This window comes from Camelus bactrianus, chromosome 17, assembly GCF_048773025.1.
Source record: "Camelus bactrianus isolate YW-2024 breed Bactrian camel chromosome 17, ASM4877302v1, whole genome shotgun sequence".
Lineage (NCBI taxonomy): Eukaryota > Metazoa > Chordata > Mammalia > Artiodactyla > Camelidae > Camelus > Camelus bactrianus.
In genome coordinates this window covers 25565534-25591449 of record NC_133555.1, presented here as the reverse complement: position 1 = coordinate 25591449, position 25916 = coordinate 25565534, and the positions used below count along the sequence as shown (strand labels likewise).

Here is a 25916-nt window from a genome sequence, read left to right as displayed (position 1 = left end):
CAAAATTCCACAAGAGACAGCATACGAATATCCCACAAAATGACAAGAAGAACAAAGAGAAAGAGAAGACAGCTTCAAATGCCTCAGAATTCAAACAAAAGTATAGCTGTAACATTTTTCTACAAAGGAAAAAAAAACAAATTTTACTCAAGTGTATTAAGTTATCAACCTATGGTGTCACTGAGGAAGAATTTTCAATTGTTTACAAGTCAAATAAAATACCAAAGCTCAACTATTTATAAACAGGAAACACATAGGTACTGAAAATGCCAGCTACTTTTTCAAGACTTCACTTCATCAGCTACCTCTGCTCCCCTCCCCTCGACACGTTAATGTTTGTTTTACAATGTTTGCTTGTGCAGAATCTCTAACCTCACTCTCACTGATTTCTTCCCCTTCTCCAACAGAGCATTTCAGAATTGCTTACACAGAAATAATCTTTCCTTGGATTGGTCATTCCTTGAACTCTAACCACTTACGTGATTCATTCAACAAGTATTATATACTTGCCATATTCTAAGTACTCCTTCAGTGACGGACATGCCAGCCCCTGCACACGTGGAGTAATCTAGGGGCACGGTGAGGAGGAACTTGGTGGAGACCACAAATCAGTCAGCTAGCAAAACCATTTCTGATTGCAATTTGAAGGAAATAATCAGGGGGCAAAGACAGGTAGTGACTTGGAGGGAGCAGTAGTGGCTGGTTTAGTGTGGATGGAAAGGGAACCTAACATTTGATCCAGGACTTGAATGAGGAAGAGCCCACTATGTATGAGTATCTGGGTCCAGAAGGTTTCTGGTGGAAGAAACAGCAAGTGCCAAGGCAAGAATGAACTTAGGGTCTTAGAGGCAGGGAAGGAACAGTGGGACAGATGAGTCTGAGAACAGGAAGCAAGACAGGAGAGGTGAGAGGATGGATTTGAAGGAAACAGGATAGGGAGCAGATCATGCAAGACCCTGTTTGGTCTTACATTCAGTCAGTGATGAGAAGCTTGTGATGTCCAAGATTTAAACCACAGAATGCTCAGTTTTCAAATTTTAATTGGAAAAAAAATGTATTTACTACTGTACATTAAAATCATCTCAGGAGCTTAAAAAAGGTCCCCATTGCCCAAACATCTCCTAAGATTTTTAAAAACGGAGATAGAATTTATGTATCATAAAATTTACCATTTTAAATACATAATCCAGTGGTTTTTAGTACATTCAGAAAGTTGCACAATTATCACCACTATCTACTTTCTCAATATTTTCATCATCCCCCAAAGAAACCTCATGTAGTTAATCCACATTTCCCCATCCCAGCAGCCCCTGGAAAACACAAGCCTACTTTGTCTCTAAGGATTTGCCTACTCTAAACATTATGTATGAATAGAATCATATAGTATGCACCCTTTCGTGTCTGGCTTCTTTCACTTAGCATACTGTTTTCAACATGCATCCATGTTGTAGCATTTTTCAGTAATAGATTCCTTTTAAAGACCAGACAACGTCCCATTTTTTGTGTGCTCTATATTTGTTTTTATCAATGAATCAGTTGATGGACATTTGGGTTGTTTCTACGTTTTGGCTATTATGAATAGTGCTGCTATGAACATTCAGGTGCAAGTTTTCATGTGGATGTTATGCTTTCAATTGTCTTGGATATGTACTTAGGAGTAGCATTGTTGGGTGGTATGAACACTATATTTAACTTGTCAAGGAGCGACTAAACTATTTTCCTTAGTGACTCCACCATTTTACATTTCCACCATCAAGGAATGAGGGTTCCAATTTCTCCACATCCTCATCAACAGCCCACTCCCATACAGTTTAATTTAATTGGTCTGACGGAGATCTGGGCATCAGGACCTTTTCTAGTTTTGTCATTTCTTTTCTTCAAGAGTTCTCGTGGTAATCTTAATGTGCAGTGACAGCCAAGAATCCTTTACTTCTGCTGGTTCATTGCCAACTTCCCGATTAAGTATTTACTACTCCCTGAACTGCCCCAGAGTCTTTGGACCTATAACATTCTTGCCATGACCCACCCCTCAGTGATGATACCTGCTTCATAGCTGATGCATCCAACGAGAGAAAGAAATACAAATAAGACAAAACCTTCTATTGATGAAATACATAACCTGATATTGGTATAATTATAACATGTACACCCTTATATTGATATAATTATATATAAACTTATATTTATATAATTAGAATATAGCTTTACATTTATGCTATAGAAATACAAGTCAATTATTTTCAAATAGTGAGTGCACATATGAAGCTATTTTAAAATCATTTGTGTGACTGCAAGTATACATAGGAGAAATCTGGAAATTAAGAATTCTTTTCTTCTGAGAAAATCAATCTGGAATAAATTTTATTATCTTTTCTGCATATTTCTATTTTCTGCCATGACGATGCACTGGAGAAGCTATTTGAAGGGAATTTTGTCAAGTATTCCTGTGTTATGTGAATTGTCGACTCCCTTCTCCCACTGACCCACTAGAGACCTGTACTTCAAAAAAAAGCCCACCTATAAAAAGAAAAATTTGCTCCTAAAGATCTTTTCATCTAGTGGAGAAAGATAGAGGGAATGAATGGATGACTTCCATATGTTTTACATTTCAACCTGACCTTGAGTATTAAACACAGTTCCATACGTATCAAAATGTATAAAATTTAAAATTATTTATGTCAGTTTTAAAATGTTGCCTGCCAAAGCAAACACAGCCGGTGAAGGTCTTTAACACCAGCATGGAGGCCTAGAGCCATTTAGAAAATTAACACCCTGGGCTTGTAGGTAACAGCTCAGGTGGGAAAGACAGAAGCCTGAATAAAAAGGAAGACTTCTAAACTGAAGGACAAAGTATGTCATGACTTCAGTGTGATGGAGGCAGAGATTCATCTCAACAGCGGAAATAACCTAAACCGTATCATCCTATGGATGGCAATGGCAGAAGGGAAACTTACAGGTTATGGTATTAAAACAATACTTAGGAAAGAATTACAGGTTGAAAAATCACCTTAATGTCATGTATCTCTCTGGAGTGATCATTTTCTGCTGCATTCCCATTCATACTATACTCTTCACATAGTCATAAAGATTCATGTGAGCTCACCTCCATGGGCTGGATAGATACATGGGAACATCGAATCAGAACTGGTACCAAAAGACTGTATGGTAAATCTACCAACTGCCATCTTCTGGAAGTGGTTACTGCTTCATCAGAGCTCAGGCCTCTCAGAGGTGAAGAGATATTCAGGGTCCTTTTCAATTTTTCTTTTTAAGGTTTCTGTCATGTTTTTAAAAATGTGTAGTATCTGTGTTATATTTTAAACATTAACAGTGAACAAAATAAAGCTCTCAACATGAATGAATACAAGACAATGATTACCATCTCTTCCCAGAGGAAAGATGATTCCATCCCTTTTTCACTAATGTGAAATGTCTGGATTTTTGTGGTGAAGCAATGCCACTTACAGGTTTCAGCTAAAAATGGAATAGTAAGGCTAATGACAGGGTCAATTATAGCTACATGTCACCTGCAGTTTATAAAGACATACTTCTATTTTAAGTGTGCTACTATATTTAGCAATTTTTGAATTGTGCATTCAGAAGATAATTACATGACTGATAAAACCTATTAACAATCTACTACAGGTGGTATAATTCAGTAAAGGTACAGGTTTACAACTATAGGAAGATCTTCCTTCAATCCTGTTCAACAGCATATGAGAAACTCATTTGATGTAAGATCTAAATTCATGGCCTTGAACCCAAGGCCACTCCAGACCAACCATCCACTGGCTTTTCTCTGGTCCTCAGAAGATGTTGGTTAAATGCAATCACAAAAAGTCAAACTATAGCCTCTATGTTAGGTCCTCACTAGAACCAACATTGTCAGTTCTACTGGGGCAGCAGATAACCAAGAGAGATTCTCACTCACAGGGTCTTGGAACAGAGCTCCTTCCCACACCCACTTCTGCATATTTCACTATCACAAAATTTTAAATCAAATTTGAATTTAAAGTCATTCCAAGTCTGGACCCTTCTTCCCCTCAGAATGGATTTTGCAGCTCAGCGTCATCCAGGGCTCCATTCAGGGTAGTTTCGCTATTCAGTGCCTGATAAAAGCCTTCACATTTCCCTGTGCCACAGACAAATAGACATTTAACAGCAGCTCTCAGAGTGACAATGGTGTCTTTTTCATTTCCTTATCCTCTCACCGTGATCGGCACTCGTCAGGGGATCTCCATTCCTATCCATCTCATTACCCCTTCATTCTATTTGTCACCATTTGGAAATTCAGAACTCTTTAATTATTAGCTTACTCTTATGGACAGTGATGAGGCTCCGGCTGCTGACTGGGGAGCATCATCGAGCACTAACGAGCCCACAGACTGAGACCCGCACCTGAATCCCATCACATGGCTCCATTGTTTAGGCCAGGTCGGATGCTTCTATCTACAGGCTAGCTTCTGTAGTAGAGCTGGAGTTTGCAGGGTGGCTATTATGCATTCACTCTGGCCTTATGATTCACGTTGACTCACAACAGCTTTCCTGTGTGGTCGTACTCATTTACATATGGGCTATTACCTCCCTTATAATAACACCGCACTGTTTCATTCTTCCTTGTCCTCCTCCTCAGTTGTGTAAGGGCTTACTAGAGCTGAGAGCTCTCAAAGGCAAGACTAATTGGTCATTTTCTTACTGCTACTTTTGATCTCCTCCTGACATGGAAAGAAAAAGGAGGCTCTTACAATCATCTGGGTGATGTGTCTGTACAAAACCTTTGTTGACATCTCCCACAGTGTCCAGCAAGCCGCCTCAAACACTAGAGGTGCTGGATAAATACTAATTGACATCTATATAGTTTTCTGAGCACCTAAGAAAGACAGGCCCAGATCCATGGGAAACAAAAAGATACAGGATGAAGAATGAGCTGGTCTCCCCAGAAACTATGACAGGGAAGTCTCTGTAGTTAATGGAGGGAGATAGGACTGACCCGAAATCCATTTCTTCTTGGACTTCATATACTTCTATAGCAGCAAGAGCCTTGTACCAAAGACAACAAATAAACATTGTACACTCCTATATGCCACGGCCCACACTAGACATTGACCTGCACTAGCTCATTTAAACCCCAAAAGCCTATACAGGAGATATTGAGAAAATAAAAGCCAAAGAAGTCAAATGGCTCGATCGAGATCGACTACTACCTAAGAGCTCAAAGCTCTTCTCAGTAAGCCGAATTGGCTACCGAGCACTGCTCAGAGAAGCAAGATGAGGGCTGGGGGTGGATTCTGAGGACTGGCAACACCTCAAGGTGATGCAGGCCAGCATCAGAGGTGAGGAGCAGTGGCCTCGCCCAGGTGTGACACTCTACCCGTGTTCTGTGTAGCTGCTTCCTCATACCCACCGTGACCACCAGGCTGAACTGTGTCTAGGAATGACTGCGGAACAGGGGAAAGGGCATCTTCTAAAGGTTTATAAAGCTTAGAGGAGCCATTTATGAACTCAGTAGTCGGGGGCAGCATTTATACATATGACACCAGCAAGAACACCTCTCCTGACACCCACCGTGTAGAGACAGTTCGAAAACTCATGCGATAACTTATTTAAAAGTGGCATTTGTTAATCATATTAATAATGAGCTAATAGCCCTGCAGCCCTTCCTATAAACCAGGCATTATGCTAAATGCTTTATGTAAATATCTAAATCTTCTTCACAGGCTTGTGAGGAGGTATTTTCATCACCCCAATTTTACGGCAGAGGAGAGCGCTCAGAGTGTGACACTCTACCCATGTCACATGCCTAAGCCTCCAAGTAAAAGGTGGAGCTAAGATTTGCACCCAGGACTTCTGACACCGGTCTCCTCTCTATATCCAGCAATGCTAAGAAAGATCTTCTACCACACATCACTTGTACTTTCCTTATTGTAAATAGTCATGGCAATGTCTACATCCAAGTGGGTAGGAAAAGGTGGTGGCAGAAAAAGACCTGTTGTCAGGAAAGAAGTTAATTTTCAAGTGTACTCATGCTGCTGCCCACAAAGTCAGTCTGGTTTTCCATAGATGGAAAGAGATTACTCGGAGCCCACAAGGTGGCGAGGCCGGGTCTCTGAGGGCCAAAGGAACAGGCCAAGGACAGAGTCCAGCTCCTCAGCTCTCCACGTGGCTCTGCTGCACCTACTCACTTGGTTCACCCGGGACGTGAGACAGACTTGGAGAGTTAGGTGCAACTCTGCCTTCAGCCTGTGCCACTGCTAAGGGCCATTTACGGCAACTTTCACTGCCAACTGGGCAGAACAGTACAACACAGTAATTAAAAGGCTGACAAGCAATCACTAATGAAGCTCGTGTGTACTGCTGAATGGATTTCGAGTCCTCGCAAAATAATGCTAAGCATTCTCCCAGAGTGGTGTGTCTAGAGTTCTGTAATCTTAGAGACTCTTGCTTTAAAAATGACATTTCAAACACCAGCTGTTAGTAACCTAGACATTCAAACCTCAGTTTGATGACAAATGTGAGGAGGGGCTGTTGCTTTTTGACAAAACACCAAAAGGACTGTTTAAAAAACTCTTTTGAACATAAACAGACTCATAGACATAGAATACAAACTTGTAGTTGCCAAGGGGGCGGGGGGTGGGAAGGGACAGACTGGGATTTCAAAATGTAGGATAAACAAGATTATACTGTATAGCACAGGGAAATATATACAAGATCTTATGGTAGCTCACAGCGAAAAAAAATGTGACAATGAGTATATGTTCATGTATAACTGAAAAATTGTGCTCTACACTGGAATTTGACACAACATTGTAAAATGACTATAACTCGGTAAAAAAAAGTTAAAAAAAAAAAAAAACTCTTGAAAAGTTTTATTCCAGTTTCAAGTGATTTTGTTTAGATGATCCCGACTTCAAGAGTCCTGCTGGGACAGAAGCTTTACTGGCACAAGGAAGCTCCTGTCTTTACAGTCCTTGCCTTTGTGTGCCAGGTTGCAGGCTGTCAGAAGCCACACACGGAATCACTGCCCACAAGACAGAGGTGTGCCCTCTAAGGCCCTGCCCCAGCTTTCCTCTCATCCGGAAATGAATTCTGAACTACTCTGCCTCTTGTGATCGCCCTGACCTGCTTCCCTGTACACACATGGCACGAAGCCACTTCATGGCTCAGGTCAGAGTCTCATTCAGCATGCTCTTTAGAGTTTAGCACAGCATTGTTTACTCCTCCTGCCACAACGTCCAGGAAGAATATTGCAGCTGCTAAACCCAGATTCCCAAGTGCTCTGATGCCCAATGAGAAGAGTAAGAGTTGCTCTGGAAGCTCGATGCCTGGCTCCACCAGTATCAGGAAGGGTCCACAGCTGGCACTCCAGCTATGCCTTCCTCCTGTACCCTTGACTGACATCACTAACCAGCTATATAACATCTTCTCCAGCAGGAACTTCTTAATAGACAGCCTTCCAGATAGTCCTCACCGACTGGAATTGCTGCATCTCATGCAAAACCTATTTCTTACTCCAGTTTTAGACATTAGTCTAGTGATCCAGAAAAAGCTTTCATGGTAGCCCTGAGATGGTTCTATTCATTTCAAGCTAAAGATATGATAACACATGTTATCTCCCAGAATCTCAACTCTTCAAATTAGGAACATGAATAATCAACTTCTAGCACTGAAATAACATGTCCTATGATAATCCTCTGACTAATCACCTTGTTAATAAATATCTGAAGACTCCATTTTCTTCTGGGCTTCCACGGGAACATCCTGATGGTGACAATTTTTAAATTAGTAGTTTTATTCCTAGTTTCATATTAGTAAATGTCAAGCTTTTTATTAATTAGCAAATTCTGTAAATCCACGGTAACATTAATTTTCAACTGAAGAGAGAATTTATAGGAGAAAAAAAGAAATAGAGACAATTAAGATTTCCCTTGGGGTACTAATTTCTATGAAATTCAACACAAAGCAAGAAAACGTTAAGCCATTTTGAGGGTGCACTGAGAAAGGCTTACAAAAGATGTGTCACTGTCACCGAGGAGTCAAGAGCACATTCACTGTGAAGCATGCTCGGATACAGCTAAACCCTCCGATGACATTTTCTCAGGTTGCTGCTGCTAAGACTACCCTTCTTGACTTCAATTTTGTTAAATGGAAAACTCCTGGAAAAGTGCATTTAACAAGATTTTATTATTTCTTTTATTGATGCTTCTACTTAAGTTTTTGATGCACTTTCTTTGACTTCAGAGGACAATGTGCAGTATTAATGATCTGATCTTCAAAAACTGGCCCACAAGAGGTCTCTTGCTCACCAAGTGCTCACTAATATCAACCTCCCTTCCCCACTAACTCATTCAGAGGGTGGAGAAAACATATCTCTCTGGGGGCTGTTTAACCTCCCAGCTCCAGGACAGGAGAGAAAAGCATGTCTCTCCTACAGGCACTTGTCTTTACAAAGCCATCCTTTAAACACTATTACAATAAATCAGCTTGTTTTCCAGACTCCCCTTCAACTGTCAAAGCCCACTGCTAAAATGCTGGAGTCTTCCTGTGTTGGTGGTTCACTTTTCTGGGCATGCTAGGCTGCCGGGGACAGGCCAGAGTTCTACGTTCAGAGAAATACACATTTCAGGATGATGCTGACCAAAGGTTTCAGATCACAGTAAATAATACCAGAAGTCCAAGTGTGGCATGGTATGCTCTGACTAAGAGACTGCAGTGTACAGGTACACAAGCAAGACAATGCACAGACAATTGCAGCTGATACTGAGAGGAAACTTCCTTCTATCAACATGACTATTAAAGATGTGATCTGTTGCAGAAGAATGAGGTCTTAATCCATTAGTGCAACACATGTAGCGGGACTGTCCTACCATTGTCTTACAGTAGGTAGGACACACTCCTAATATCATACCCCTCACTTATACTATAATTATGCATTCAACTTTCCACCTCACATCCTCGATCATGATCACCTTGAAGGCAGGGAATGCTATCTGAAGTCAGGGTTATCAATCAGCCCCCCTCCCCAAGCAGATCTGGAAGCCTAACTTAGGAGAGACAAGAACATCTTTACAAATGGTTGGGCAGTTTCAGGAGTCTCTGAATTCGTTAAGTCAATCTTAAATAACTTGGTTTAAGCCAGAAACCAAGTGGGTCTTCCTGCTTCCCCAACCCAGGACCATAGGGCTTGGTCTCATCTGACTTTCTCCCCCAATCCAAGGTTAAAAATTGTATATCAGAAGAAAACAGGCAGGTCACTTACTGAGTGGAGACTGACAGTGTACCCTTCACAACCACGGGCAAGTCCAAGACAAAGAAGGCAGGGTGGAGCTCCTTTTCCACTTTGAGCTGATGAACATTCCCCTACTAGCACGTAGGCTAGAGTCCAGGAAATGCTAGGCTGTCACCAGGCAGAGAGCAGTTGCTACTTTTCCTAATAGAAAAAGTATGTGTGTGTCTGTGCACGTGTGTATGTGTCTAAGAGAGGGATGGAGGGAAGGAAGGAGCCAGAGACTAGAGAGCAAAGTTCCCTTCTAGAAAGAAATAAGATTTCCACTTACCATTCCCATACGCATAGCAGCCAGCATAGGGTTTGGCAAATGGCGGAGAGCCAAAAAACATCAGCTGAATAATGGATTCATTCAATGCACTTTTCAAGGTCCCTATCTCTAGTATTTGATACTTAATGTATCTTGTAAGAGCCTACTGTTTTAAACCAAACCAATACCGCAGAATGCCCTAAAGCACTGACTTCCGTGGAGGAATCAGACCTCAAATCACCAATCCAATAGATGCAAAGCAGGACCTGTGTCAAAGCCAATCCCATTCTAGAAACAAAGAACAAAGCCAATATCCAAGGCCACATTTTCTACATATCTGTTCTTCCAAAGCACCTAGACTGTAAGACACACTCAAATTGTAGTTCATTCCTTCTCTCCCTCCTGTCCTCTTTTTAAGCCAGTGGCAGCCCAGTTATAGAATTAGAATCCTCAAAACTTCTATTGACAGAGTAAGAGCTAGTCAAAGAATGTTTGAGCCACTTTTCCTAGCCTCAGATGATGATGAAATGGAAACGAAAAAAAAAGCCCTCTGTCAAGGACACTGAAATGAGCAAATCTGCAGTAGCCATTTGGGCAAAGGACAGGTAAACAGCCCCAATGTCACAGAGATGGAAAAAAAAAAGTTAAGGTCATTTATCCACTGTATCTTGAAAAGGCAACTCAGTGACTGAACTTTGTAGTCCTGGTATCAGTGAAATGAAAATGAGAGATGGAGATAGAGGGCTGATGGCTCACTATCAGGAATGTTTGTATCTCTGCTTAGAAGTGTTGGTGACAATGGCTTCTTATCCAATGGCACAGACTTTGGCAGCCTCTTGATAATAGACTCTGCTCCCCTCACCCCCACAAAAAAAGAGGTCTGTTACCAACTACTCAGGCACAATTCTTAATACCAAAACAAAGACTGGGAAATTATGAATATGATCCTACCCGTAGATAAAGTAACACCTGTCAGTTAACTTGATCCATTAACTATTACTCTAAAACTTACTTTATCTGTTTTTATTGTGAGCTCATATTCACTTGTTCACCATCTATCATGTGCCATGTCCTGTGCTAGGTGTTGGAGATACAATGATGAACAAGAAAGAAATGGCTCCATCATCATGGGACTTATGGTCAATGTGTCTTAGACTAACCACTCCATGGTATTTTATTCAGTAACTATATATAGTAAGCACAATCTTTTACGCTTTACAGGGACACAGCAATGAACAGGCCAAGATAAGCTCTCTTCCCTAACGAAGAGTAAGACAACAGACAAGAAAAGTAAGATTTTCAGATCATTGTGAGAAATGGGAAAACATAACAAAGTGCAATAATGGAGCTGAGAGGGATGGGCAGTGGGATCACTGATGGAGACTGGATGGTCAGGAGGGGTCCCTCTGAGAAGCCAAGTCTCTCTTGAGATCAGTGCGTTAAACCAGCCAGCCATCCAGGCAGGGTGTTTGTTCGAGTGGCCTGCTTTTCTCCACTCCCAGGTTTTAAGAGGAGCCTGGCACTGGATATTTTACAAGGTAAGTTAGCTGGCCTAATTGAGGAGTTCAATACCAGCCAGCCCATTACTATTCAAAGTGTGGTCTGGGGAGGAACAGTGTCAGCATTACCCAGGAACTTGTGAGGAATGCAAATTCTTAGCTCCACTCCTGACCTGCTGGTCAGGATTTGCATTTAACTTGATCCCTAGGTAATTCATATGTATATTAAGACTTTAAGAATACCCGAGCTAGCCCCCTTGCCTGAGACCCAAGGCCATGTCCACCAAGCCTGGTCTCTAACAGCCATTCCTTTGTTTCACAATTTATTTGACAAATCGGAGGAATACAGGGAAAAGGGCTGTTATTTTGGGGGGGACCTCAAGACCTTCTAATAAAAGGGAAGAATAAGTGCAAAGGCCCTATGTGGACCAAGTTCAATTATGTATGAAATAAACAGAAAGATGGCCAACATGGCTGGAGCCTGGTGGAACAGACAAACGGAATGTGATCCCAGATGAAGATACAGTTCGGTAAGGCTGACACAAACATATACGTGCAGGGCCAGACTAAGCCATTTACATTTTATTTTTACTGAAATGGGTAGCCTATGGAGGTTTTCAGCTTGGGAGTGAGATGATCTAGATTAAATTTTAAAGAGTGCTGTGTGGCACACGGGATATGGCTAGGCGAGAAAGGAAGCAGCCCAAACGGTGAAAAGGCTACACAGGGGAGCCAGGGGCTTGAACTAGTGGGGCGGCAGTGGGAGAGTGGGAAGTGGTCGTATTCTGGACATGTTCTAGAAGAAGAGCTAATAGTACTTACTGATGGATGGAGATGTGATCAAACAGTTAAGAAAAGGGGGGTCAGAGCAGCCATGGGAGGCATGCAGGTGGACACACCAACTCGGTGACCCAGGGCCCCCACCCGCCTAAGGGACACATGGGGACTCAGACTGATGATCAGTAACAATCAGCTGGGCTCATCTCAAATACAAAATAATTCATAAACAATACAACTTTTTCATTTGCTAGAAAACGCAAAAAGGCTCAGGTCCTACTTTCCTCCTCACTCCTGGATTCTCCCAGGCACAACTCCTTCCTCAAAAACCAGCAGTACAATCAACCTCATTGACTTAAAAAAGAGGGACGTTATTAATTTAAAAACAAAACAAACACTTCAGGCAAGTGCAGAAAGCCAGTTTTTTTTTTTCTTAACCCCGAATATTTACGATAACATTCATCCAGTTGATGTTTGGCTGTAAGAAATAGATTGCAAATTGCTAGTCTTCTCGACACTTTAGAAGATGGTTGGCACCTAATGACTAGAGCAAAACGAACTAAATTCGTCCCTGGATCTCAACCTTTAAGCCTCCAGAAAGGCCGTTTTTTAATGAGTTCCCTTTCAGCTCTAAACTGAGCTCATCTTTTTGAACTCAGTCTTTATTCAAAAAGGGAGCACGTAGGTAAAGCAGCAGCGGCCATTAAGAGGTCAGCGGCGATCATCTTTATGTAGAAGAGACAAAGCACTCCTTTCTGCAAAGTCACCATGCTGCTCTGGGGACATATACCCTCAGTCTTCTTTCCAGAAAGCACATTCATGACAATGCATTATAAAGAGATTTAGTATTTCCTTTTGTTTTCCTGGGACTAGAAAAAGCAGGCTTTTCAATCAGGCTTGCCTTCTCATTTCCGATCGACAGCCAAAACCCAAACATTTCTCCCATTATAGTTGAACTATTTTTATGTGCGTTTTATCCCCAAATTCAGTAGAGGGTTGACAAAGAGCAAGGTAACATTCCAGGCAGCATCTTTTAAACAGAATTCTATTTTCAGGTTCCAGGATGTGGAACAGTTGGTTTTGAATGTATAACTTTGATATACGCGTGTCCCTCTTTCAATGTGCTTCTGAGGCTGCCTCCTGGCCACCAAAGGAGGCTGGCTCAGCTCATTTCTGTACTGTGATAAAGCGACTGAGAATTTTATTCCCAAGGAGGCCAATTCCTTTATCTTGCCCTAAAACCAATTATTCTGCAAATTAGATCCACTGGTTATATAACATGACATGTTTGAGGGCGTGTGGATAGATGGGAGCAAATCCATCACTACTTCTCCAAGCATATGCCGCTGAGTCACCGGTTAGCAGAACCTTCTTCATGTTTAAGACAGCAAGATGATGTAGCTGCTAAGAGCAACCTCTCGCCTTAGACTGCCTGGGTTCTTGCTCTGCCCCGACTAGCTATGAAACTTAGGGCAAGTCACTAAGTTTCTCCGAGTCCCAGTTTCTCCATTTACTTTATAGCAGTGCTTTCCAATTCATCAAGGGTTTTTTTTTTTTTTTGTAATTTAAGAGCAGTATTGAGATATAATTTACATGCCATGATTCATTGTTTTAAAGTGTCCAATACAATGCTTTTTAATCTAGTCACAGAATTAGACAGTCATCACCACAATCAATTTTAAGCCATTTTCATCACCACCTGGATATTTAAAAAAAAACAAACCAAGCCCACGCTATGTCCCAGATCAATTAAATCAGTCTCTGGAGTTGGGACACAGGTGTCAGTAGTTTGTCAAGCTCCCCAGGGAATTTCAATGTGAAGACAGGTTTGGGAAGCAATGTTTCACGGGATCATTGTCAGGATTGCATGAAAAATAAACACAAAAAGAAATGGGAGCTTCTCAGCACAGAGACTGACCTATAAAGCACACAAAAAGGAGGTGGGAATAATCACAGTGAGGAAGATTAAACATGTTTAAAGAGTTACACTGGAACTTACATAATCTGGACTGAAAGGATGAATTTTCACACGTAGTACATTTGACAGTAATACACTTTCACGTACGGCATATTCTGAGAGAGCATTTAATTGGGAACAAGAATTTTAGAAGTGGGCCAGGGACCATGACGGGATGGAAGCCCACAGCTTATCCATCACACTTCAAGCAATTACCAAGCTTCTCAGCCTTCTGAGGTCATTAAAGAGCTTCATGAAGCCTTTTCCCACTGAATTTACTCCTTTTTGTGGCTTAGCCCTCTGCACGCCACATAATACAGTGCTTATACCACCCTGTGTCTTGTTCATTTAGATGCTGCTCTTTCTCACTAGAAGGTGAACACTTCACAGGCAGCAACAAAACCAAATACATTAAAAAAAAAAAAATTCCCAGAACATAGCACATGTTTTTACACTGAGTAGATGAAAGTCTATTGGATGGAACCACATTGAATTCACAACCAGTATTGCCAACCCAGGAAGGAAGAGAACACTCATTCCAAAGTTCTCAGAACACTTAGTGGCCATCGTAGCTTGCAGGAGACTGGCAAGCAAGACCTGCAATTTGGCTCTTTAAGAACATCCTGTGGAGCATTGCTTAGGGTACTTAGCAACTCCAGTGAATGAATGGCATAACCACAAGCTCTTACTAAGAACACTGGATAATGTATCGCCAACAGGGAGATGAAGAAAAACGTTTTCATCGAGGGGAAACAGATTAATTAATATCAATTAATTCTTTTTTTTTTTTACAGTAGCTGATTAGGCAGCAGTCTTTCAGCTTCTAAGGAGAATGAGAAGATTTTACAGCGCACAGGAATTTGCATATACTTTGGGAGTAAAAGGCAAGTCCTCAGATTGATTACCTGGGGTAATGTTCAGGAGGAAGAACAAAGGATGGTGACATTTCTGCAAGTGTAAAGTTATGGGGGTGGGAATAAAAGGCAAGTAGGCAGGCTTTAGAGGGAAGAGAAAAAGCTTAGATTCAAAAGAAATAAAATTATAATTACAAGAGAGCTTACATGGTTACCCAATAAGCAATACTATTAAGTACCCTCTCTGGAAAGAGAGTGTTCTTTGAAAACCAAAATGCAGAAAAGATCAGAAAACAAGTTAACAAAAGCTATTAGAATTCCCTTTCATTGGCATCTCCCTTCAATTACAAGATAATCATGTTTGATTTGGAGCACAGGCCCACAATAGGAGGCCTCACCACACAGCAAACTCGGGCAAATCATCTCTCTGACCTTTGCTTTTCATTTCTAAAATGAAGGCTTGGAACACGATAGTGTTTCCCCAAGTTTGCTCTGAGAGATTTAACAGGCATTACATGAAGAAAATGTTCCCTGTTCAAGTAGGTTTGGGAAAGGGTTGAATAACCCTGCTATGCAGATTTCTTCCTTTTAGGATTTGGCAACAGGTTAATTATATTAATGTGGATTCCAGGAGGGGGCTGCGATCTGCAGCATTTCCCCAAGCACGGAATTCTTTGGAGAAAGACCTTATCAAATGAGTGGTATTTTTCTCAACTCATGTCAGAAAATTCTGGATTAAAAGATCTTGCAGGTCCCTTTTTGGATTTAAAGTCTGAATTCTAAATCATAGTCACTTGAAACCAGCACTACAAGATAACCCATCTATAGTTAACTGACTAAGGTAACAACTAGAAGTATTTGGGCAGAAATTAGATGCAAAATCTCCATTTTCAAGGTGGTACAAAAAAGCAGTAATTGATACTCTTCTCTGAACATATATATAGAATGTTTTTTTCTAATTACTCCAAGCTGAGCATCAGTGGGCTGCATTCTCTCTGTAATTCATAAATAATACTTACTCTTTTTATTAGATACGTCATCACATCCTAATCTCTAGGCATGTTTACAAATAACACTGAGGGGGAAAAACAGATTTTTGATAACATAACTGCTTAAACGTCCCCAGGCAACATTTTCAGAAAGACCACTCCTCCTATCCCCACCCTGGTATCCAACTGTGACGTCCGTCAGTTTTCTCCACGTAGCCCTTGCTCTACCCCGAGCACAACTCCTACTATCCCAAGTCCTGGAATATACAAAACAAAAAACACCTGGCCCATTGACAGAAGGATAGAACCCTTTAAACAGGGGAGAGGGTCAGATTTACCACATTATTTCTTCTGACTCGAGTCAAAAGGTCCCTAAACACCTGGTGTAAAAAGAGCCTAATGCTGGCGGGGGAGACGGACAAGGAAAGCGGCAGAGGCATCAGGTATCGGGACTGTTTGGTCAGCCATCAGGGAAGTTATTTAATCACCACGAGCAATTTGCTCCACGTGGGGCGTTTCAGTTCGTCCTCTCAGCATCCTTACAAAAGGTAGTTCCTACTATTCTAATGTTTTTTGGTTGAGAAAACCGAAGCTCAAAGAAGAAAAATGAATTGCCCAAGTCCCAAAGTTACTAAGTGGCAGGCCCAGGACTCATGTCTGTCCAGGGCCAAAGCACAAGCTTTGAACTTCCTGGCTGTGTGCCAGAAAATGTGGACTTCAGAAGTTTAAGTCGTCCACCCAGTTCCACGAGGTGGACACAAATCTTGAGGCTACCCTGGCACGTTGCCCGGAATTATGACCGTTTCCTTCAGACACTTTCCCTCCCCTGCAGAAGCCCCTTTCCCAATCTCATTTTGGGTTTGCTTTTCTGCAGAAAAGCAGTTATTTGCTCACGAATGCCCCAGCCCACCTCCCAGTCGCATCTCCTGCTCTTTTTCTCCCTGCCTCAGATGCCCAAACTGTAAGTCCACAATAAGAATACGGAAGAGAGGCCAGCGCACTGCAAAACTCTGCCTGAAGGACTCGTGCCCCTCCACCGGCCTCCAGTGTGGACTTGTTTTCCCCAGGAATCTAAACATTCCCTCCCTGAACCAAAGACTGACCTGCAGGATCCAGAGCAGCTCCAGGAAACGAAGACACAGCACCCTCTCAGCTCTCTCTGCGGCTTTTCCAAAATGGAAGGGAAGGTCAGCTGACCCAATTAAAGGTTAGCGGGGGGCGGGGTCAATTAACTCTCAGCACCTGGGTTCTGACCTTTCTCCCTCAAGACAGAAAACTGAAGATTCTCTCATTGGTGACGACTCACTGTATATTCACTTAGGTCTTGCAGACTTTCCACTACTATGTTCTGCTTCTCAATTAAGAAATGAAACCCAGTGGCTGGGAAAGCTAGAAAAGGCCCGGACGCTGGGAGCTCTTCAAGACTGCCGCGCCCTCTCCTTTTCTCCGGCCTTCTGCTTTCTCGCTTTGGGCCTTTTCTCCCAGAGCGGTAAGGAGAACAACTTCAGCAACGCCACAGAAGGCTGCAGTTTAGCTCAGAAACTGTCAGCTGCAGCACTGCATCTCCTTCTTCATCTTCTCTTTTCACCTTAGCTTTTTGTCCACAGTCTTAAGTGAGTAGGACGTGGGACCCAGGTCGGAGTTCACAATAATTTGCCTGTGTGAGGTAAGAAGTAAATGTACGCATGCGCTAGTAGCGTTATGACGCATTATGAGCAATACGCATGCGCCAATAGCATGAGTCAGCATTATGAACAATACGCATGCGCGGGCATTATAAAAGGACAAGTGCGTACACCCGAGGGGCACGCCACCTGCTCGTACTGCAATAAGGTGTTGTTTTGCTCTATGTCGGCTCCTCGCGCCTTCTTCCAGTTGGGCAGCTCACTTCCTCGATCCCTCTCCAGCCTCCCACGGCTGACACATTTTTTTTTTTAAATCATAACTCTTCCAATTGACTTTTAGCATAGCTCAGAGTAACACTAGCAAGTACTACACTGGCGTCAAGCAGTACCAGCTGTCCGTTGTCTGGTAATGGGACACAGCTGAGGCAGGGGCTAAGCCGTTAGAAAAGCAGCTAGCCACAGTTGAAAAGCATGCATTGTGGAGCACCAGTGAGTCCTATACTCTCAGCTTAACCCGTCAAGAATCACACCCTGGGAATGGAAGAAACTTGAGGATTATGAAGAGTCTATCCTTTGACAACAATTGTACCTTGACTAGACCATGGTCCAATTGATGACTCTGGAACCAAAGCTTACTGCTACGTGTAGCCCTGGATACCCACTGTTACTAACTTAAAAAAACAAAGCTCCATCATGTGACCCATGTTTATAGAGTGTCCCTTGGTCATCTTCTGTCATTCTTTCCACCTGCCTTCGTGAGAAAACTCAGCCGAATTCTCAGCCTTCCCAGACCTCCCTCTTTTCCCTGCCTCATGTTTCGTCCTGGCCCTTAGCACGCTGTGTTCCCCTTATTTATGTACTTACCTCCCCAGTTGACTGTAAGCTTCTTGAGGTTGGGAACAGTGATTGTCTCATCTTGACAGCCTTAAGATTAGAGATGATAGACAAAAGTGTTTGAAGGGGTGAAGAGTGAATAAATGAGGAAAAAACTGTTAAAAAAATTAAAAAATAAATTAAAAAAAAACCTTGGTCTCCCAAGAATTTACCTTTTAGTAAGTAAGACAAGACATACAGTGAAATATGTGAGACAAGGAGGTTAAAAGGTCAGATAGAGAAATGAAGGAGGAAAGGATCGCTGGACTTGGCTAAGAAGGTAATTAGGAATGATTACAAATCAGATGTGCACAGGTGGAGAAAGAGGGATGAAAAGACTGTGCTTGGAAGCAAGGGAAGTCTAGGTCCAGAGTCTGCTGAGATAAGGGAATCAGAAAGGTAAACTGAGATCCAAAGTCTCAGAGACTTTTGATATTACACAAAACCTTCTAATATTTTTTGGTATAGATTTTAGAGAGGGGTGTACAAGGAATTATTAATCTGGCCATGATGTCCAGAAGGATGCTGTGGACGGGAACTGGAGGCAGGGAGATCCATCGGATGTAGAAACTGGCTTACATAGCAGTGAAGGAAACCCTTACCAGTTTCCTGTTTTCACCAAACAAGATTTTCATTGGAAAGAATAAAAGCATTAAGAAGAATTAACATTCTTAACAGAGAACAACTGGCATCAGAGACGGAGAGAAGTCACGGGTCAAATGGGAACTTACAAACATAAATTCTAATTCCCAAAGAGATCAAGAATAGTCTGCACTTAAGAACAGGTTGTTTATCCATCAGGAAACAGAATTCATTTCTGATGGTCCGTATGAAGAGTATTGAATAAAGGTGTGAGTATTGTTAAAAAAACAAATGACAGATGGTGGGCACCAGAGACTACCAACACGGGGAGCCACTGCCACTGCTACCGCTGAAGGGACAGGGGAGGAAGTGTGTTACTTGAGGCCAGTGAGCACTACCCACAGAGGCTAAGCTGGCCAAGGGAGCTGCAGTAACAGAAGGACACAGCCAGGACTAGAGATGAGGCTGCGAGCAAAAGAGAGGGGATAAGAAACAGCCTGACTTCATTCTCAGCTCATCCTCCAAACTCCCACCGATGCCTCCCACTGAGCAAGCCAGCAAGGAAGTACAGGGGATGCAGGACAGGGAAGAGTGTGGAATGGACCTGGGGAAAAAAGATTAATCAACACAGGTACTATGAGAGGGGAAAAATCCGAGTGTAAGAGGCAAGAGGGCTGTTTGAAATTAAGAATATGATTATTAAAACTAAAATTAAAAAAATACACACACAAAGTGGAAGGCAAGATACAGAAATTTTTGTAGGGCAAAAAGATAAGGAGATGAACAATCTGAGAAATTTGGAAGAGGGGTCCCAGAGAGAGCTCTGTGATAACTAAATGCCAAGGGTCTGGTGTCCAGGAATGCTCCGGGGAAAAAGACAGCAAAAGCGATGAAACCTGATCGTTCTTCAGGATTCAGTAACATGCAACGATAAAACAGTTCCTTTGCTCCTGAGTCCTTGGAGCATAAAGAAATCTGGGACAATCTGTTCCCTCACCACATCAGAAAAGCAGCTTTTTGTTTCGAAAGGTCTGTGGTGAAACACAATTCCATGACGTTAATCAATTTATTTCAATTGAGAGTAAAACATAAATGAAAGGTCCCCATTTCAGAAAAGGCCATGAAAATGTGAAGATGTTATTATTTCCAAGCTGAGAGAAGAGGCGAGATTCTCTGCCTGGCACATTTCAGAAAGGTTCAATCAGCCAGGGCAGGGGAATAGATTTAAAACAGAAAAGTAATGGGAAAAGGGCTTTCCATGTAACAGAGATGGTGACTGATGAAAAACCGTATCTCTGGAGCCAACAGTATTAATACCCATTTTTCTAGGCAGTTTGGAAAGTTTGAAAACCTGCATACTTCTCCCCATTTCCTACAGTTTGTGAGTCTAAACACATTTTTATATCTATATGTAGATTGATATAGATGTATACATATTGGCCTCACCCACTGATACCTGCATATCCAACTTGGAGATCACCATCTTAAAACAGAAATCTAAATATGGAAAAACATCCGTATGCTGTTTTTTGAAGAAATAAAAAGGAGATTATTGCCCTCAAATTATAATACCAGTTCATTGATTCATTCATTTATTCAACAGATAGTTACTGGGCATTGATCTTATCACAAGCACACCACGATTCTGGCTCTCTTAAATGAACACTGAGCCAGTTCAGGAACTAAGCTCTCATAACCAAATCCTGGAGCCGCATTTCAGCAGCAATTTGAAAAATCAAGTACAGAGGTTTCCCAAATGTCTGGGAGCCACCCAGACTCCCCTCCCCTCCCCTGAATTTATTCCCTTGAAGTTAGGTGCCCCTTGCTCTCTTGTGGGTCAAAAATAACAGGGAAAATTCACTGCCTTGTGACTGCCATGAAATATCTAAATTAGGAGTATTTACATGAAAGCTGCAGTAGTATTTATATAAAAGTACACTAAATAAGGCAGCTGGTAATAAATCTCTTAATAAATATGTAGTCAATGGTGCATTTAATTTGATGGCAGAGTCCACTTTCAAAATCCAAAAATTGAATTAGGTAAGAATAAAGATGCAGAGTCAACTGCTCTCATGCTGTTCTTAAGAAACGTATTTCCACACTTGGAAGACAGCAATGCTAAAAAGCTTTCTCTCATATTTGAATTTGGCTGGAAAGCTTTGTTACTTATTTCAATTAAATGAATATATGGACTTGTCCAGCTACCCTAGAACATTTATGAAAACAAGATGCTCTGTCTTAATGAGATGAGCTTAGGGTGACATTTGAATCATTAGCTGCCTCATTAGTTGCTATGAAAACAGGCTTCAATCTTCTGCTTTTACTTTCCTAATATTAGCTAACAATAATTCAATTGCTTCAATAACTCCAGGTGACTCCAGTTCCACAGCAAGCTCTCTGAGAGACTAAAGAGATCACTTTAAGTTCCTAAGGCTTGAGACTAAGTGTGTTCAAATCACTTTGCACAGCTCCTCTCAACCTCATGCACTAGCGGGAGGAAGATGATGAACAAAGACCAACGTGTCTTCCAAATCTGTTTCTCAACACAGGGAATGGTCATTTAAACACACACAGGGATAGATAACTACAATCTGCTTAATTATCTAGTTTAGAAATATTTACATTATCTGCCCTTTCTTATTCAGCCTATAGTTTAAAATGGGGGAAAAATCTTTTTCTTATAAATTACCTGCATAATTTTACTTGCTGGAAATTAGCCAGTTTATTTTCTACCTTATGCAGAACACAGTCTTTTCATATGGCAGACATTTTAAGAATAATTTAAATGGAAACTAGTTGAAATTTTAATGTAAAACAAAGTAGTCGACTCCAAGGAGAAAAATGGGTCTTGATCCTTACCTTAATGTTCTAAAATAAATGAAAATTTTAATGAGGGAGTCGCACTCCATCACCACTGAAGACAGTCACAAGGAATTGATATAAATGTGCCTATATTTATTTGTACAGGCAGATTTCCAAATTTCCTTTTTGACTACTGAGGAGAGCTAATTCCTAGAAAGCACTTCCTAGATGGCTTCTTTCATATACCATGCCTTTGGACATAAAATTATTTCTAAGCAAAGAAATAAAATACTCAAAAAAGACAAGTAGTCTTATGATCTGACCTTTAACGTTATTTCAAGAGACACTGTCATAGATCCTTGGTTCTGGTTTCCATGCATCTGCAATCATCCTTTCACCCTTCTCTGTGGCAGAGAGTCAAACATCGTTGTGTGTGGAAAACTTCCAAATCATAAAAAATGATGTGTATATTGACTAAGTTAATGCACTGGAGAAAGAATTGTTGTTTCCTGGAAGTTCTGAAACCAATGACTATGGTCTGGTTAAAGCAAAACAACATACATGTATACATATACACACATATACACGCATATGCGCCTGTACATAAGTACACACAAAAATGCACTACATGCATATATACACAAATACATAGATACACAGACGTATAAATATAGTGTTATATATACATATAAATATATGTAGTTTTTTTTAATTGATAAAATCTGTCTTACATTACCTAAACTATTATTACAATAAACCTGAAATGTGAAAATTGGGAATCCCTTGTTTCATTTCGAGAAGGGCACATTTTGGTATATTCTCTAGAGCAGAGAAAGAATCCTCTCCATGTCAGCCAGACACTTCAGAGGAACATTAACATCTTGAGATTTCTAGCAAATTAACGACCCAGGTAACAAAACGCAGGGAACTCTGGCCAGTCGCTTACTCACTCGGTTGGATCTGGCCACTTCTCCATGTATTCCCACCACACTAAATGGAGCATAAGTCATTTGAGTAACGAGTCAGAAAATGCTTAGCAGCCTCAGTGCAACAGCAGACGTGATGCTCAAGATAAATTTCAGAGGTATTAGAATGGTGTTTTCATTCCTGCTCCAGGCAGACCCTATCTCTCGTTGGTGATAAACAAAATTCTCCCCTCCTTCCCAGGAGACAGAAGCTGAATCCTATGCTGTCTTGAGGCTCATTCCAGCCCTCAGCTTTAAAATTTCAAGCAAAAACAATCGTAAGAGGCAAAGGTAGTATACAAATAATCTCATCTGGTGTCCTCTTCAATGTTAGTTTTGTGAAATATTGTCTAATGGGTTCAGTGGTCACATCAGTGACTTCAACCTTCAAGGACTACAAGCCTTTGTTAAAAAGAAAAGTGCTTAAATGAAAAAAAGTTGAAAAAGAAATGAATTTTGGAAATCAGTGGGATTAACTGATCATCCCAGATTTTCTAATTCACGATGCCTAGATTCTCACAACAGGGATTACCATTAAGCTTTGGATTTTAATCACAGTTACCCCGTTAGCTGATTTTAACCTGTTTCTTTTCATCCCCCATGGTACCGCTGAATCCTGTTTTATCCTTCTGGTTAATATTGATTACCCTTTTTCACCTGCTAACTGTTGCAAAAAGCCAGCTATACCAGAGCTGTCTGCTGCTGAGTGATGTCCACAGAGGCACTGTAAACTAATGTACACTAGTGCCAGTTTGCCGTTGATGAGCCCTGAGTTCAAGTACTGTTTTGACAACTCACTGCCTTTCTAGCTCAGGTAAGTCACTCTTCCATGCAATAAGCTTCTTCTCCTATAGGTTTCACCTTCCGTGACAATTCCTATCAACTGGTTGAGGCCATCTGGAGTGGTTCGGCGGGATGCTGAGGGTGGAGTGCCACCCTTGATGAATGGTGCCTGCCAAAGGTGTTCTACAGGGGAGTGGTGGCAATTTCACCCTATATTTGCATTCACTGACTACAGCAGTGCTGCTCAGATGTGTGCACAAGTCACGAGGGATCTTTTTAAAATGCAGATTCTGACTCAGTAGGTCTGGGGCTGTGAAACCACACGTTTCTAATAGGATTCCAGGTGATGCTGACCCTGGTGGTCCAGGGACCACAAGGAGCGAGGTGAGGTCACTTCCAGCTCTGACGGAATATGTAACCTCTCTCTCGCTCACTCTGTCTCTCTCTCACACACACACTTTCTTCCGATTTTATGTACCAAATGCCAGGAATAGTAACAAGCACATTAGTACATGATTTCACTTAACTGACTTAATTTTCAACTACCTTATCACCTTCCCCCAAACAAAAGGTAGCTAGAAGTTTCCAGCTAAGGAAATAAAAATTTAAATAGGGCAACCAGTTTGCCTAACATCACCAAGAGCTGATAGGTAGTCTAGATGAGACGTGAACCCAGAGAGACTGACACCAGTACCTTTGTTCATGACCGCTATTGCACTGTGTCTCAATGTCACAACAGCATCAGTATGCCTGCTTGAGCCAGGCTGTTTCACACATATTATCTCTTTCCTTTTCTTAACAAACCTAGGAGGTAGGTAATACCATTATTTTTATTTTACAGATAACAAAATTAATTAACCTTCCTTCAGCAGCTTCAAACTCAGCAAAACTATAGCAATTTGTATTTAAGTACAAGATTAGATCAATAAAATATCTATAATGAACTAAACACAAGAAACCATATATTAATGAGAAGAAAATTTAGCAGCACTTAGCAAATTTAGAAAATTTAGCAACCACCAGACCAAAAAAAAAAAAAAAAAAAACCCTCACATGATTATCAGGGAATATACAGAAAATATTCTTTTACAAATTCATGCTATGTAATGCATTTTTGACTGGTAAGCTCAAAAGCCTCTGGACAGTTTAGCCATGAGGTTATCAAAGTCTAATCACTGGTCCCAAACAGAACCCAGCAGTGGCATTTACAGTTGGAGAAGTAACAAAGATTCATTTCTTATCATTCTTTTCTACTACCTAAAATCTCCTTCTTTATTAAGAAGCTAATGAAAAAAGATTGTATCAGTAAATTTCCCTGGAGATGAGACTCCAGTGCAGGCATTTGACAACAGATGCATTACATGTGCTGAAGGAGAACAAACACCTTAGGAACGTGAGGGCAGGAATTTTGCTTTACTTCATTTGAAAACAAGTTTGTTTAAAAACCAAAAAGTCTGAAGCAGTGATTGTCACCCTCGGCTGTAAGCTGAACTTTGTTTCAGTGCGTGGAGCGGACTTTAAAAATAAAATACTGATGCCTAGCTCCCACCCCCAGGGATTCTGATTTAATTGAACTGAGGAACAACCTAGACATCAGGATATTTTAGAGCACCTTAGATTTCTATTCTGAAACGTAGGTTGAGAAGCACTTTGCTTAAAGCAATGCATGTACTACGTGGGGGGACAGGAGATGGCTGCCGAAGGAATGAATGTCTAATTGGTGAATGCCATCATCAGATCAGAGCAGACTGTGGAGGCACTTGGACAGTGGGAGAGTTCTCTCTCCTGCAGGTATGCTTAAATTTCATAAGCTGATACATTATAACAGAAAATAATTTTACAAAACATTTTGCATAGTCTTCACTACCAAAATGATTTTCTCCCCTTACCAGAATTGTTTCCACTGGAGGGCAGTCTCCTCTTGGGAAGAAATGGGGACACAACCTAACCAGACCAGCGTCTAAATATTGACTGAGACTGTAACACTTGCATGAGTTTCTTTTCAAGACAATTTCCAGAAGATGGAGTATTTGGGATGAAAAGAGTTTGTATTATATGTTAAGATACTGCCAAATTAAATATTTAATTCTGCCTGCTAAAACTAAAAGGCTAAAAACTTATCCCAAAACTTAAATATACACCTGTGTGGAAGGTCCTGAGGTGTACAAACATAAGAATAACAATAACAACAAACAACAAACAAAAAGTAACATTTATTATATACTTACTATGTGTCAGATTTGATGCTAAGCAATTTACATATTTTACTTGATACTCAGAATAATTCTACATTATATAGGTGAGAAAACTGAAGATGAGAACTGTTGAAAGAACAGTGTCCACGACCGCACATCAAGTAAGCGGCTCAGCTAGAACATGATCCCAACCTGTCTGCCTTCCAGAGCCAGCCTGGTACCTTCCAATGATAGCATCAGGCTCCTTGTGCAGCAGGAGACCCTCTACCTCACAACACATCAACATGAGAGCATGAGAAGAGAACCTTCTTCATCTTAGGGTTTTTTTTTTGTTTGTTTGTTTTTAAAAAACAAACCTAAAAGGAAGTGATTTGGGCAAAGTGAGAAATTCCTTATTCCCTTTCTGTTTTTCATATTTTGAGCCATTTGTGGCTCTCTCCATTCCTTTTTCCAAATTCTTTCAATCTCATTCTGGATGAATT

The 25916-nt window shown here is 41.1% G+C and overlaps 1 protein-coding gene across 8 annotated transcripts in view; it reads right to left on the bottom strand.

Moving 5' to 3' along the window:
- FHIT (fragile histidine triad diadenosine triphosphatase) overlaps positions 1-25916 on the bottom strand; it is a 1253716-nt gene that overhangs the window by 685273 nt on the left and 542527 nt on the right. Inside the window, exon 1 of one of the 8 annotated variants that reach the window (XM_010968304.3) lies at positions 16713-17127. The exons of the other annotated variants lie outside the window; for them this stretch is intronic. The gene's annotated coding sequence lies outside the window, so the exon portion shown is untranslated. Of the gene's footprint in view, positions 1-16712; positions 17128-25916 lie in introns of those variants that run through there. 8 annotated transcript variants of the gene reach the window in all.